Genomic DNA, 16,082 nt, shown 5'->3' with positions numbered 1-16,082 from the left:
ATTATCTACACATGCCATCACTTGCCGTACCGATTTTGCATAAGTGAGCTCGTAGTCCTATGCGTCCTGTTATGATACCAATAGCTATACTGACCTCCTTCTTGCTTCCTTTCAGTAATAGCCTGGTCTTCTCACGATCTGGATCTCCCCATAGGTTTTTCTTTGTCCTACCAACCGTTTCGCTATTCCACAGTGCTACATGCGCTTTCGTAGTCCACGTCCTTAACTCGGACTGCGTCGACCCGAAAGTCTTCGGGTTAACCAAGTTTATTGACGGCAATCCTCTGGCCTTCACCGCCAATTCGTCTGCATTTTCATTCCCCCTTATTCCGCCCGGCCTTCTTGTTCTCCGAATCTGTTGTATTATCCTTAGGTTGCACGTTTTCTCCATCGCAGTCCTCCAAACTATTGAGGCGTATTTAAGTATTGGTCATATGATGCTTCTGTAGAGCCAGTGGACTATCCTCGGATTCAGACCCCATTTCGAGCCTACGGTCTGTCTACATAACGCTCAATATCTTTGGTCCTTTCCTGTACGCTCCTAAATGTGACACTTTCAATTCAGTTTCCTATACAAGATCACTCCTAAGTGTTTGGCCTTGTCGGATATCGATGTCGTTCCATTGAGTAAACGTGGCCCACCTTCGTCTTCCTCGTGATCATGCAGATTTAAGTCTTCTGTGGGTTATCATTGGGACCCCTAGGTTTAGCTTAGTCGTATGCCATCTCCAAGCCCTTTTAGCCCTTTTTCTTAGCTGATTTGGATTCTTAGTATAGCTTCAAATACCTCCTCAGTCAACATCCAATATGGGTTATTTATGGTGGTCACCCATAGGGGTGGCGATAGAATGGACCTCTGCGGCGTGCCCTGTGCCTCTTTCTCCCTTATATTTATGTCATGTGACCCACCATTTATCCACCTGTTCTTTAGCATACGTTTTATCCAGTCTCTAGGGACCTTGTTCACCCGTTACTGGTCTAACGATTGGATCAGCGTGTCGGTTCGCACATTGTTAAATGATCCCAATGTCAATGTGTGTATGCATTGACCTACATTTAACCTATTAAATAGGTGTATGGTGTTAATTGCTTTAATAATTTTTGACATAGAAATTCGATTTTCTTTTGTTTAGCGGCAAGTGATTATTGCTAAACAATGGAATACGGTGAACATATTTTTAATTGTACGAATTAAATTGTCATTTAATAGTATTAATTGTACATTGATCAAGATCATATTGTGTGCCCTTTCACACATATGTAATGCGAAAAGAAGTAAGAATGAGTCAAGTATATGTCTCGATCCTATCATATGTTGGGTTCTATCATGTACAAACACAAAGTCAATCCCATGGCAGCCGGTTGTATGTAGGATATTGTAGAATGCAAGCATTATCTTATTTTAATAGTTTATTATCAATTTAGAGTTGGAAAACGGCCCTGAAGACAGAAGATACCATATGTGGATCAAGATTTCATGGTAATGTTCGCAAAATGCTAAGGTTGGTATTTATTACGCTTCATTTTAAATATGAACATAAATTAATTTTTTTACAATACTCTTTACAAACCATATCCCCGACAATGAGGAGAGGCTCATAATGGAAACGACAATTACTCCTCTTTTTCCAAATTCTGCGATTATTAAGAAAAAGTATATATATTTTTTAAGTAATGTATTTCATGTTTTATATGCTACTAGCTGACTCGGGCCCGCTCAGCTGCGCCTTCTTTTACTTTATGTGGAACAAAATTTTCCTTTGAATATTTATTTTCGAGAATTAAGAAGCTTTTAGTGAAATACCATGCTACGAAAAAAATATATGTATATCGCAAAAACATCATGTCCGATTTAGGGGTGTTTTCGGGGTGAGGTGGTGCCTTAGACTCTTGGCCCTGAAAAAAATATCAGCATCGTGCTTTTCTCTCAAATACCATTTATTTAAACCCCCTATTGCCATTGGTTTAAGGGGAGTTTATGAGATGAAGCGTCCTCAAACATTTGGCACCAAAATTTGTACTCTTTGGGGGGGTGTTTTGGGAAAGGGGAGGTGCCCTAAATACATGGTCCCACATTTGGATATCAGATCTATATTCTACTCCCAAATATCTTTATTCGAGGTCCATATTGCGATGGTCAGTAAATAATTGTAGTTGGCGGGTGTTTTTGGGAAGGGTAGACCCCCAATACCTTTAATTTAAGCCTCACATTGATGTGGTTGGTATATATGCCTAAATGTCTCCCAAAGATTAGCCCTGAAAATATATCACTATCGTACTATAGTCTCAAATATCATTCATTTGAACGCCATATTGCCATTGGTCTCAAAATTGGATATCAAATTCGTTTTCTAATCGCAAATACCTTTCATTTAGATCCCTTTTTGCAAAAGTCTGCAAATATTTCCACTCTCATTTAGACCCAAAATTGTCATGGTGAGCAAATACGTCCTATTTGGTCGTAGTTATGGGGATGGTACGTCCTCTAGGGAGTTGGTCCCGAATGTTGCTATCAGATTCGTGGTCTACTCCCAACTACCTTTCATTTGAGCCCCAATTTTTCCATAGTCGGCAAACATGACCGGTTTCGGGGGTTTTTTGGGGGATGGGGCGGCCGTTAACAATGACTTGGCCCTGAAAATATATATCAGATTCGTGTTCTACTATAAAATACTTCTTATTACAGCCCCATATTGGAATGGTCAGCAAATACGTCCTATATTGGTGGTGTTATGGGGGTGGGGTGCCCCATACACATTTTTTTCCCGAATATTGATATTGTTGCTATTGTATTGTCCTCTTTGGGGAGTTGTTTTTGAAAGGGCGGCCCCCTATACTCTTGGTCCCACATTTGGATATCAGATTCGTATTCTACACTTAAATACCTTTTATTTGAGCCCCATATTGCCATCATCAGTAAATAAGTCCTATTTGGGGGGTGTTTTGCGAAAGGGGTGCACCCCCAGAAACTTGGTCCCACATTTGGATACCAAATTAGTATTCTACTCGCAAATACCTCTCATTTGAGTCCCATATTGCCTAGGTCGGTAAATATGTACGATTTAGGGGTGTTTTGGGGGTTGGGGTGGTCCCCCAAACGTTTTCTACTCTTAAATACCTTTCATTTGAGTCCCATATTGTCGTGATTGGTCTAGATATATATTTGGTAGATTTTGAGCTTGTCATAAATCCAAATTGCAAAATTGTTAATTAATAACACAAAAACTCTTTATTGGACCAATTTCAGCAAATTTTTTAATTGAATGTACAAATTTCTTCATTGAAGCTCGTTGTACTGATAAGCCTTCAATCAACCTCATTATTCCAAGAATTTTGGTGTCTCCGTGAGTCCCGTCGTTTCCTGCGGAAAATGCGTTTTCATCAGAAGCCTCTAATCTCACTCACTTGTCGTCTACTAACGATTCAGTTTAGTCATGGGTTTTTGAGAGAAACATTTTCATCTTGGTGGCGTCATAAACGCTATTGACCTGTTCGCAAACAAGATTTCAGAAGGCAGGTTTTGACGCTCTAATAATCTTATTGTATTCCTTGAGCCGCCTGTAATACACATATCAATAAATTTCCGCTTTTTAACGACGTGCTCTTTGGAAAGTCTGTGGACTTCTGTCCCAAATCTTGACTGACATTATCGTCAATGTGTTCTATACAAACTAAATTATATTGCTCAAGTCTTTGGTGCTGGACGTGCTATTCTTAACCTAATATAGCTATGGCCATAGAAGGAGTGCTTCATGAAACTCATCGATCAGATTTTCCGAACATCTAAGTCTCCTCCCAAATACTATTTACAAAGGTAGCGGTATTAGCGGTACTAAGTGTTATTATTTATTTGTTTATTATGCAATTATTAGCCACAAGCGGCCGATTAACAATCACAATATTCAGCATGTATTCATGAGTTCTGCCAGGGCTTGGCCCCGCTTATTAATGTTAGTACTAACCCACGAAATGTGATGAAAGTTCGTATCGCACTCTATTAGTACCTTATTTCATGTCTGTTTTGCCTTCCTCACCAGCCGTTGCAGCTCCGAAGTGGTATGCCTGGTATACTCCAACGTCTCCCTGTCTCATCACTGTTACATTCGACGTTGACGACTCTGAGGAAAATATATAATTTAAAATTTTATGACAAATAACGCAGGTTCTCGGCCGAGTACCAGTGTTAGCATAGTCAGCCCAGAAACTTTGTTCCGGGTCCATGGCTCCTGAATTAATCTTGTCCTTGCTGATTTTTTCCATCAGAGCGTGTGTAGCTGTCTCGCCTTTGAGAATCTTTGCATTTTCTAGTCTTGCCAATCATGAGAGCTTTGGTCTACGGGACCAATGTCACGCCTTTAGTCTAAGCCAAACTTTTCACAGAGACTTGATCATTGAAGAGAGTTTCTTTCCTGCTTCATGTGGAAGACTTCCCATTTCGCCGCGAAATTAAGACTTCCGTCGTAAATTTGCTACCCCATCTCTTGATGAAGACCGTCGCCTTTGTAAGCTGGAGGATGTTCACTACATTCTGCTCCACTTGAGACCGATGACCTGGTGAAATCCTACCGGACTGCTGATATCGATAACTTCATACAACAGCGATTATCCTCCCTTTCCGAGATGGCTGTGGCATCCTTTTGGAAGTCACAGTTCTCCATGAAGACTTAGGGGCCGTGCGCCCTTCCTTCACAGGACACTGTCTGCACATAAAAAATATATACTTAAATTTGACCGATTCAACATGGTATTGACTTATACAAAATTTTGTAAACAAAGTGTTTATTGTAAAGAGGACACAACAAAACGCAGAAATGGATACTCACAATTTGTATTATTTAATAGCAAATTAATTCGTACAATTAAAAATATGTTTAACGTATGTCTTCTTAGCCAATCACTTGCCGTGATACCAAAAAAATCGGATTTCAATCACGGCAAGTGATTGGCTAAGAAGACATACGTTAAACATATTTTTAATTGTACGAATTAATTTGTTATTAAATAATACAAATTGTGAGTATCCATTTCTGCGTTTAGTTGTGTCCTCTTTCATACATATGTAATGCGAAGAAGTGCGAACGAGACAAATATATGTCTAGTTTCTATCATAGACAAATACATAGTGGCGTTAGTAGAAAAAAATATGAAGAAAAATGGAAAGTGTTGTTTTTGGCTTGGCCTTCCCAGAGTACTTGAAAGCGGGGAGCTCTTTTTCAACGTTTTAGCAGTGCAATGATCTTCGTCCGTTCCACTCAACCGTTACTTTATGTAACTGTTATCTTAATTAGATCGTAAGATACGCGCTCAAAATTTTTTCGTAAAAATCTGGCGATATACCTTCAGTATTTTGATGGAGAATATCTGAAAAAATAATGCAAATAAGATTTTTATGTCAAACTAGCTGAACCGGGCCCGCCCCGCTGCGCCTTGTTTTACTTAATGTGGAACAAAATTATTTTCGGTAATTAAAGAGCTCATAGTGAAATACCAGGCTCTGAAAATAGTATATGTGTATCGCAACAGTATAAATTCCTTTATTTGAATCCCATATTATCTTTTTTGGTCTATGAATTCGCTCGCAGGGTTTAGGGCAGTTTTAGTTTGGCAACTATTTTTAAAGCGTGCCTAGGACTTGTATATACTCCGAAAGCCTGGCAGGAGGCAAGGGTGGTGTTTATATCCAAGTCCGGCAAGGCAAGTTATGCGACACTGAAGGCCTACAGGCCTATAAGCCTTACGTCCTTTCTACTCAAAACCATGGAACGCATTGTGGATACCATGATAAAGAGTAGGACAACATCCAGCGAACTGCTTAAATACAAACAGAATGTCTATGTCAAGGGAAGATTGGTGGAGACTGCCTTGCCATTTTATTGCCACTCCTTTGGGTGACCACCATAAATAACTTATTACGGATGCTGACTGAGGAGGGATGTGAACCCGTCTGCTATGCAGAAAATGTTATAACACTTCTTGGAGGTAAGGATCTGAAGCAGGTATGCAGAAGAGCCGAAAGGGTCTTGCATATGGCATATGACTGGGTTGGACCCAGAGCTCTCAATGTTAATCCAGACAAGACAGAAATATAGCTGTTCACGAGGAAGACGAAGGTGGGTCAATTTGACGCGCCACGTTTCCCCAATAAAACGATTTCGATATCTGACAAGGTCAAATACTTTGAAGTATACTGTGTAATGATAGCCTTGCTTGAAGGTGGTAATATTCTTGCCTTTTATCACACACAGTACCTTCAGCTACCAGCACGTGCTTGCATTTGGGGACTAGCTCCTCGAAGTGGGGTGGAATCTTGCTGGGCCACCGTGGATAGGCATTACAAAATAAAAAAAAAAAAAATCACGTGCTGTTCTATAAGATCTAATATTTCATATCAATGTATAGTGGCTTATATTGAGTGAGGGGAAAATATGTCAGTCCCGACCCCTCCCAACCTTGTTATGAAAACTTCCAGTGGCCAATCTGTTCATAACCCCATGAAATCACCTTAGGTTACATATTAATTTTATTTTACTCCATATTTGTAATCCATTAACAAAATTCAGTCCATTCAATATTTATAAATATATGTATATATCATTATTAAATTTGGGAAACAATATTAAATTATTAATATTTATTTATTTTTTCGTTTTCTTTTTTTTATTTAATTATTCAAAGATTATTTCAAATATTTGCGATTGCCATTTAAGACCAGAATACAAAAAAAGATTACTTAAAGTTATCTGCGACTCCATACAGCAGGCCTGGTGCTTGAAGTTGAAGGTGATTTTCAAAACAAGATCTTAAAATCTAGGAAAATATTTAACAAAATCCTATAAATCTAGGACAATTTATACAGAATTTTTTACGGAATACGCAATTATTCAGTTTCTAACACCTCGAAATTTTCTGAATCGTCATGAAATTTTAAGTCGATTTAGCCATGTCCGTCCAAGCTAACTTTCGAATGAGTAAAGATAGGCGCTTGAAAATTTGCATAAATACTTTTTATAAGTGAAGGTCGGTTGGGATTGTAAATGGGCCAAATCAGTCTATGTTTTGATATAGCTGCCATATAAACCGATCTTGGGTCTTGACATCCTGAGCCTCTAGAGGACGATTTGATTTTGCACGTAGTGTTTGGTATCATTTCCAATAACTTTGCTAAGTATGGTTCAAATCGGTTCATAACCCGATATAGTTGCCATATAAATCGATCTGGGATCTTGACTTCTTCAGCTTTTAGAGGGCGCACTTCTTATTCGATTTGGCTGTAATTTTGCACGTGATGTTTTGGTATCTCTTCCAAAAACTGTGCTAAGTATGGTTCAAATCGGTCGAAAACCTGGTACAGCTGCCATATTAACCGATCTTGGGTCTTGACTTCTTGTGCCGCTAGATTCTCATCCGATTTCGCTGAAATTTAGCATGAGGTGTTTTGTTATGATTTCTAACAACTGTATTAAGTATGGTGCAAATCGTTGCATAACCTGATATAACTGCCGTTTAAACGGATCTGGAATCTTGATTCTTGAACCTCTAGAAGGCGCAATTCTCATCCGATTTGGCTGAAATTTTGTACAACGGCTTCCCCATGACCTTCAACGTTCGTGTCCAATATGGTCTGAATCGATCTATAGCTTGATATCAATATATAAACCGATCTTTCGACTTTGCTACTAGTACTTTACTACTTTGCTACTACTACTCACAAGGCGCAATTCTTATCCGAATGGACTGATATATAACACAATGACTTTTATAATTTTCAGCATTCAATTGTTTGCCTAAAAAGAATGTGCATTTATGAGCAAAATTGTAGAACAACCGTACCATCTGTGGAAATCCGCTGGCTCTACAGGGGCGTGATTTGGCCAATACCTTCTTACGCCTCAGTAGTTTGCTGAACTGCTATGGAGAAAAAGTGCAACATAAGGACCATACAACAGATTCAGAGAACATGTTGTCTTGGCATAGGCGGAGCGATGAGGACCACGTCCACTAGGGCACTGGAGACAATTCTTGATATCCGACCCATTGACATACAGATTAAGTGTCATGCAGCCACTGTGGCTATGAGACTTAAGGTGATGGAAGAATGAATTGTGGATGGTAGCAGCTCATACCATATATGTATATACGGGTATAATCGAGGCGACGATAAGAAACCTGGAAGGAAAGGAAGAGGTTTCCGATCGGATACATAAGATGACACTTGATGTCGAGTGCGAGGCACTGTTGCCAGCGGCACAGTCTTGGATGGAACCCTAGTATTGCCATCTGGAAGATCATGTTATACGGATGGATAAAGCTAGAGGACAGAGTGGACCTGGGGGTCTACATTGAGAACCCAGGAACTGAGATTTGATTTAGACTGCCTGACCATCATACGGTCCTGAAGACGGAGTTCTGGGCTATTAGGAGGTGAGTATAGCTTTTGGTGCCATAACGGGACACATAGGACTACGAGCTCACTTATGCAAAATTATGAGACGTTGGAGCATTTCCTATGTTATTGCCCGGCTTTCGCGGCTAACAGGCACCGGTACTTAGGTGGGGATAGTATACCAGACACGATGGTATGGAAAACAATTAAGGATTTTGTAGGTAGCACGAAATTCTTAATTTAAAATTTTCGTTTTCGAGGTTACTTTTTTAGTTTTTAGAGCGCACAACAAGCCGATTACTGCCTTAAGTGTATGTCTATAGTGGCATGGGGCAGATTAATATCTGCACCATCTTAGGACCTGATGGAATATTTCGGGCGTTACAACAGAGTGGGGCCGACTATTTGGCGCCCCATCTAGACTGACTGGACCAAGGATAGTCCACTGGTTTTACAGGAGCGTCATAAGACCAATACGTAGTTACTCAGTAGTTTGGTGGCCTGCGATGGAGAGAAAGTGCAACGTTAGGATAATACAACAGGTTCAGAGAACCCCCAAAAACATCATCCAAGACGACACTTTTACCGCTTTGGGCATAAAGGGTATCAAATAAACGGTATTTAAAAATAGAGTACGGATCTGACATAAAAATGTTTTCCTTGGTGTCTGAGGGGCCTCCCCACCACCAAAACACTCCAGCAGGACTTATTTACTGATTGGGACAATATGGATACCAAATTAAAGGTATTTAAAAGTATTAAAAAGGCCCCTCCACCCCCTAAAAACCCTTCAACAGGACATATTTACCGATTGGGACAATATGGGTGTCAAATGAAAGGTGTTTGGAAATTGAGTACACATTTATACATGAGTACATGAATTTGGTACAAGATGTCTACCAAAAACCCCCAATACGGGCATGAATGTCCGACGTCTCAAAATGGGTATAAAACGAAAGGTATTCGAGGGTTGACCACATTTGGGGCAGAGACTGGGACCGGACAACCCACCAAATACGCTTTAATAAGACGTATAGTTCGACTGGGATAATATGGGAATAAAAAGAAAGGTCTATGACAGTAGAGTTCGAATTTAATGTAGATATAAGAATTCAAGTATCTGGGTCACGTCCTCTCTTTTAAAGGATGCAAATAAATTGTCTTAGGTCGACCGAGAATATATTGTATTCAAATGTGAGGACGTGTCAGAGGGCAATCGCCCTTCCCCATCCTACCCAAAAAAAGGAATTAAAAATAAAAAATTAATTAGTGTGGATCTGAACGAGTGTAGTGTACGGATGCTATGAATCATCAAAATGCAGTTGAATGAAATGCCAACACATTTATGGTTCATTGTACGCTTTGGTAAACAAAGCGTCTTCCATTCATGTTGACTGTGGTCAGTAACGCCAAAACACCACGCTTTAGAGCTGGTTAAATCTATACAGGATACTCATGAGGCAGTAAAACTTGATAGGCACTGAAACTACATTGGATTCCATAATAGCTACGCGAAAAGCCTCTGTTAAAGGTGAATCAGTGGAAGTTGTTTCTGCCAGACTGATGAACCAGAAACAAGGTGCCAAGACCGCTAAGGATTACACCAAAGAGATAGAAGAATTGACGAAATTAGTCGGACTAGCCTATAACTCAGATGGTTTGACAAACGATTTGGCAACAAAATATAGTACACAACATGCTGTTAAGGCCATGATGAGGAAAATTGCTCCAATAACAAAGCGAGGTAATAGTGGAGGCAGGCACATTCAGTATAATAAATGATGCCATTGGCAAATTCGTCAATAGTTGCACCGATGTAACTACAAATAGCAATGCGGTATAATACTATAGCCAGAAAGGAAAATCTTAGTACCGTGGCAATAACAGAGGAGAAAATCGGGGACAATATACTATAACAATAGAAGTCCACAGAATTAATGATCGCAGTTTAATGATCGATATGGCAATCGCTATAACGGTATAAAAGCCAGGGAAATAATAACCGAAATGTGCATGTAATACATTCGGGAAACGGACAGACTTCCTTGAGCGACTAGGAATAAATAAGATTTATCATTATACCCACCACCATAGGCTGAGAGTATACTAATCTATTCATTCCGTTTGCAACACCTCGAAATATTCGTCTAAGACCCCATAAAGTATATATATTCTTGATCGCCTCTACGTTCTGAGTCGAAATAGTCATGTCCGTCCGTCCGTCTGTCAACGCTATCGGGATTTCGGATCGTTGGTTATTGCAAATGGGCCATATCGGTTCAGATTTAGATATAGCTCTCATATAAACCGATCACCCGATTTGACTTCTTGAGCCCGTGGAAGCCTCAATTTTGGTCCAATTTGGCTGAAATGTTGCACGTAGAATTCTGTTATGACTTTCAACAACTGTTTCAAGTACGGTCCGAATCAGTGTATAACCTCATATAGCTTCCATATAAATCGATCTCCCGATTTTACTTCTTGAGTCCACACAAGCCGCAATTTTTGTTCGATTTGGCTGCAATTCTGCATTTTGTGTTCTGTTATGACTTCCGAATCGGTCTTTAACCTGATATAGCTCCCATATAAACCGATCTCCAGATTTGACTTCTTGAATCATTACAAGACGCAAAACTTCATCCTTTTGCATGCGGTGTTCTCTCACGACTTCCAAAACTATGCAAAATACGGACCAAACCGGTCTATAACCTGATATATCTCCTATGTAAATCGGTCTCTCGATCATTCTTGTTCAGTTCCTAGAAGCTTTAACTTTTGCTGGTTTGACAGAAATTTGGCATGTAGAATAAAATTATGCCCTTCAACTAAATTTATTTCGTATAACATTTTAGCAGAATACCTGGTGGTGGGTTCCCAAGATTCGGCCCTGCTTAACTTAGCACGCTTTTACTTGTTTTAATCTTAGTTTTGGTAATTGTATAGAATCATAAAATCTTTAGAATTTCTACAGGTAAATCCTAATATAAACAATTGTATTGTATCTCATAATTTTCATATCGTTCCGCAAAGTGTTCGCATACAATTTGATGGAATACTTGGAATGCGAAATGCGAAAATATTTATAATTGTTTATTAGATTTTGAAACTGGAAAAGACAGTTTTACCACAAGGCCCCGTTATTTTCATAGTTGTATGCAAATCCCATTGATACATATGATTAAAGAAAATACTCTCTTACTCCCTGCAAGATCCGAAGTAGTAAGACAAACACGTTAAGTGACTAGTAAAAAATCAGTATTATATATTGAATCAATAGATTCAACCGGGCATATTCATAGCCGGTACAATACTAGAAAGCGAGGTGGCTTTCATTAGAATAATAAATACCCCTAATGATGATGCCACGATAGATATCCAAGACATCAAATTTGAATCTTTAGTAAGCTTTGATATCGTGACAATAGGCCATCATGAAGATGAAAGGACAAAATAGCTATTGGCGAAATTGAAATTTCTTTATCTTTTTGAAAAAGGACTCGCAAGTCCCTGCTCTGGATTTAGCGATATTTTCGGTATTGAAAGTGAACCTATCTCTACAAATAACTTCTACTAACAAAAACTTAGACTGAGTGATGAAACCCCAACATATATCAAGAATTACAGAATACCTGAGTCAAATAAGCAAGAAATATATAAACAAGTGTCGATGTTAATCAGGGATAAGATAGTGTAACCATCTATTTCTCAGTATATAAGTCCACTTCTTTTTGTACCCAAGAAAACCTTTACCAAACTCTTCCGAGAAAAAAGATGGCGATAGGTAGTAGACTATAGTCAGGTAAATAAGAAATTTTTAGCTGGCAAGTTTCCACTTCCAAGAATAGGCGAAATTCTTGACCAACTTGGTAGAGAAAAAAACTTATCATGTCTTGATCTTATGACTGGATTTCACCGGATTGAATTAGAGGAAAAATCCCGTAACATTACAATATCTTGATCACCACCTTCAAAATGATTGACATTATGGGGTTCAAACAAAATCGTGCTTTAGCACTATGCTGATATTATTCAAGAGTCCGACCACCAAACTCCCTTCAAACAGGCCATGTTTGCCTTCTATGGCAATAATAGGTACTTGATAGTAGAAAACTAATTTGATATCCAATTTTGTGACCAAGTATTTGGAGGTAGTCTCACCCCATAAACTCCCTCTAAACCAATTGCCATTGCGGCTTAAATATTGCGGATGAAATTTTTTCAGGACCAAGTGCGTGGGTGGCCGTCCTCAAACTGGACATACTTGTGGATTATGGCAAAAAGGGGCTTAAATCTAATATCTGTTTATAGCCAAGTGTTTCAGGAACGACTCATCTCATAACCACACATATATATTGGATATATCATTATGTAGCTCAAGTGTGGTTTTTGGGAGTAGAGTATGAATCTAATATTCACTTTCGGGGCAAAGCACTTGCCTACTCCAATCCACCAACAAAACCAAGAGAATGAAGTAGACCAAACATCCAAACTTTAATGGGCGGACTTTCCCCTTAGCCTATTTTCAAAAATGCCAGATCTCGGAGTGGTTGGGGCGATTTACGCGAAATTTTATTTATTTATAATAGCTCAAAACAGAAATTTGGTATACTTATTTGAGGTGATGTGGCTAGAGCGACCGACCTATCCCTAAAGCCCGCCAAATGGAAATTTAAACCAATAATGACAATATAAGGCACAAGTAAAATGCAAATCTGATACATGGGGGTCCACCTCACCCCCATACCGGACATATTTACCGACCATAGCCATATAAGGTTCAAATGAAAGAAATTTGGGAAATTCGAGCACCAGCTAAAAGCACTGTTTGGGGTGTTGGCACGGCCTTTCAGATATTGGGGCGAAATATCTGAAAGGCCGTACCAGATAAAATAAGAGAGTGAAAAAAGGAGCGGCGGGGCGGCCCCTGTCCAGCTGGTATATTCTTAACACAAAATTTCCTTTAATGACAAAATTTCATATTTATAATCTTATATATTAAATTCAATTTGTGTTTGATTTTTTGTCGGTTTGTTTGTTTGTTCCGTATAGATTCAAAAACGGCTGAACCGATTACCTTGAAATTTTCAAAGATTGTGTAGGTTGGTCTGGAAAGAAACGTATGCTATATAATATAATCAGGGATATATGGGACTCGGTTTGTTTGTTCCGTATAGACTGAAAAACGGCAGAACCGATTTTCTCGAAATTTTCGCATATTGTGAACGTTGGACTGGCAGTGAACATAGGCTATATAATTTTCCGGTATTGGAAGGGGGACAGACCCTCCCTCTTATGCCAAAAACACAACCCAAAAACAAAAGTGGACCGATCGAGACAATATAGGTATCAAATGAAAGGTAATGGAGAGTAGAATACGAATATAAATAGTATTAAAATTTGAGTCTAAGTACCCATCGGCCGCCCCAACCCCAAAACTCCCTCAAACATACATATTGGACGTTGGGAGTAAATTTCGAATCTGGCATACAAAATCAGATTGAAGTATAGGGGGTCACGCCACCCCTCAAAAACGCCATTAGATCCATTATGACCATATGATACTTGGCTGAAACGATTTTCTTAAAATTTTCACAAATTGTGTAAGTTTGTCTGGAAGGAAACATAGGCTCCCCCTTACCCCAAAAACGCCACCCATATCCGAAAGTGGTCCGATGGGCACAACAAGGGTATCAATTGAAATGTATTGGAGATCAGAACACGTATATGATATTAAAATTTGGGTCCAAGTACCCATCGGGCAACAGATATATTAGAGTTATTGTCAATATGGGACAGTATTAGGCAGTAGATTACAAATATGGCATAAAACATTAGGTCCAAGTAATGGGAGTTCGCCCACCCCAAATACCCCCAATGAGCATATTGGCCGACCATGGCTATATGGGACTCAAATGAAAGGTATTAGGAAGTAGATTACGAATATTACATTAAAATTTGCGTTCAAGTCTAGGTGGCGAAATCAAATGAGTTATTAGACCCATTATGACAATATGGGGTTTAAATGAAAGGTATTTAAGAGCAGAAAACGAATTTGATATCCAATTTTGGAGTCAAGTGTTTTGGGGAACGCCTTAAAACACCCCCTAAACTGAACTTCATTTCCGTTGGGAATAAAGAACGAATTTGATATCTGTTTTCAGTGCAAAGTGCCGGTGGCCGCCCCAGCCCCAAAACTCAAATTTGAGGGATTTGGAAATGCAGCACGAGGTGCCATCCCTCCCATAATGTGAACATTACCCTAAGAAAGAGCATTACCACCAGCAACCGAAAAGGGGCAAATTCTCACACATCAATGAGTGCTTTCCGATTCAAGTTTAAACTCAATGAAAAGGGACCTTTTTTTATAGCCGAGTCCGAACGGCGTCCCGCAGTGCGACACCTCTTTGGGGAAAATTTTTAACAAATGTCGCCAACATTAAGAGGGGATAAACACCGCTTTGGCTGATGTTCTAGTCAGGATTCGAACGCGTTCATCATCATAAGCTCCAATGGCACGAATTCGATATCCGCATTCAGGGCGAAGTGTCCCGCTGACGGCAGTGCCTCGGTACTCGACCTCCAGTTTCGTCTCAGGTATACGATCGGAAACCTCTTCCCTTCTTTCCAGGTTTTCTATCGTCGCCTCGATTATACCGCGATGGAATGATTTGCTCCCAGCATTTTCCTATCGCCTTAAGTCTCATAGCCGCAGTGGCTGCCTCACACTTAATCGGTATGTTAATGGGTCGGATACTAGTATAGTCTCCAGTGCCCTAGTGGGCGTAGTTCTCATCGATCCGCCTATGCCAAGACAACATATTCTCTGAACCTGTTGTATGGTCCTTATGTTGCACTTTTCTACATAGCAGTTCACTAAACTACTGAGGCGTAAGTAAGTATTGGTCTTGTCACGCTCCTGTAGAGCCAGTGGACTATCCTCAGATTCAGATCACATTTCGAGCCTACTGCCCGTCTATATAGTGCCCAACATCTGTGAGCCTTCTCAGTACGCTCTTGAATGTGACACATCCAATTTAGTTTCCTGTCCAAGATGACACCTAAGTACTTGACTTTGTCGTATATCGAAATTGTCTTATTGAGGAAACGTGGTGTGTTAAATTGGCCCACCTTCGTCTTCCTCGTGAACAGGCATATTTCAGTCTTCTTTGGGTGAGCATTGAGACCCCTGGGTCTAGCCCAGTCATATGCCATATGCAAGACCCTTTCGGCCTTTCTGCATAGCTCGTTCGGATCCTTACCTCCAGGAAGTATTATAACATCGTCGGGCTCAAATCCCTCCTCAGTTATCGTCCATAATAGATCATTTATGGTGGCCACCCATAGGAGTGGCGATAAAATGCCCCCCTGTGGCATGCCTTGTGCCAGTTTCTCCCTTATATTTATGCCATGGGACACACAATTTATCCACCTGTTCCTTAACATATGGTTTATCCAGTCTCTAAGGACTGGGTCTACCCGGTACTGGTCGAAGGATTCGATCAGTGTGTCGGTCGGCGCATTGTTAAAAGACCCATCGATGTCAATGCATACCGCCAGTGTGTACGTTGGAAAGGAAGGATTCTTCTATTCAGGGCAGGCTCCACCGACCTTCCCTTGACATAGGCATGCTGTTTGTATTTGAGCAGTTCGCTGGATGTCCTACTGTTGATCATGGTGTCCACAATACTTTCCATGGTTT

General features: G+C 39.9%; 1 protein-coding gene across 3 annotated transcripts in view; it reads right to left on the bottom strand.

Annotated features, from left to right (window-relative positions):
• The window catches only part of LOC106081150 (dynein regulatory complex subunit 3), a 73,935-nt gene that overhangs the window by 827 nt on the left and 57,026 nt on the right, over positions 1 to 16,082 (bottom strand). The window lies entirely within an intron of this gene.

Source organism: Stomoxys calcitrans, chromosome 3 (genome assembly GCF_963082655.1).
Source record: "Stomoxys calcitrans chromosome 3, idStoCalc2.1, whole genome shotgun sequence".
Classification (NCBI taxonomy): Eukaryota; Metazoa; Arthropoda; class Insecta; order Diptera; family Muscidae; genus Stomoxys; species Stomoxys calcitrans.
Note: the sequence above shows the minus strand (reverse complement) of the source record. Positions and strands in the feature narration are given on the sequence as shown.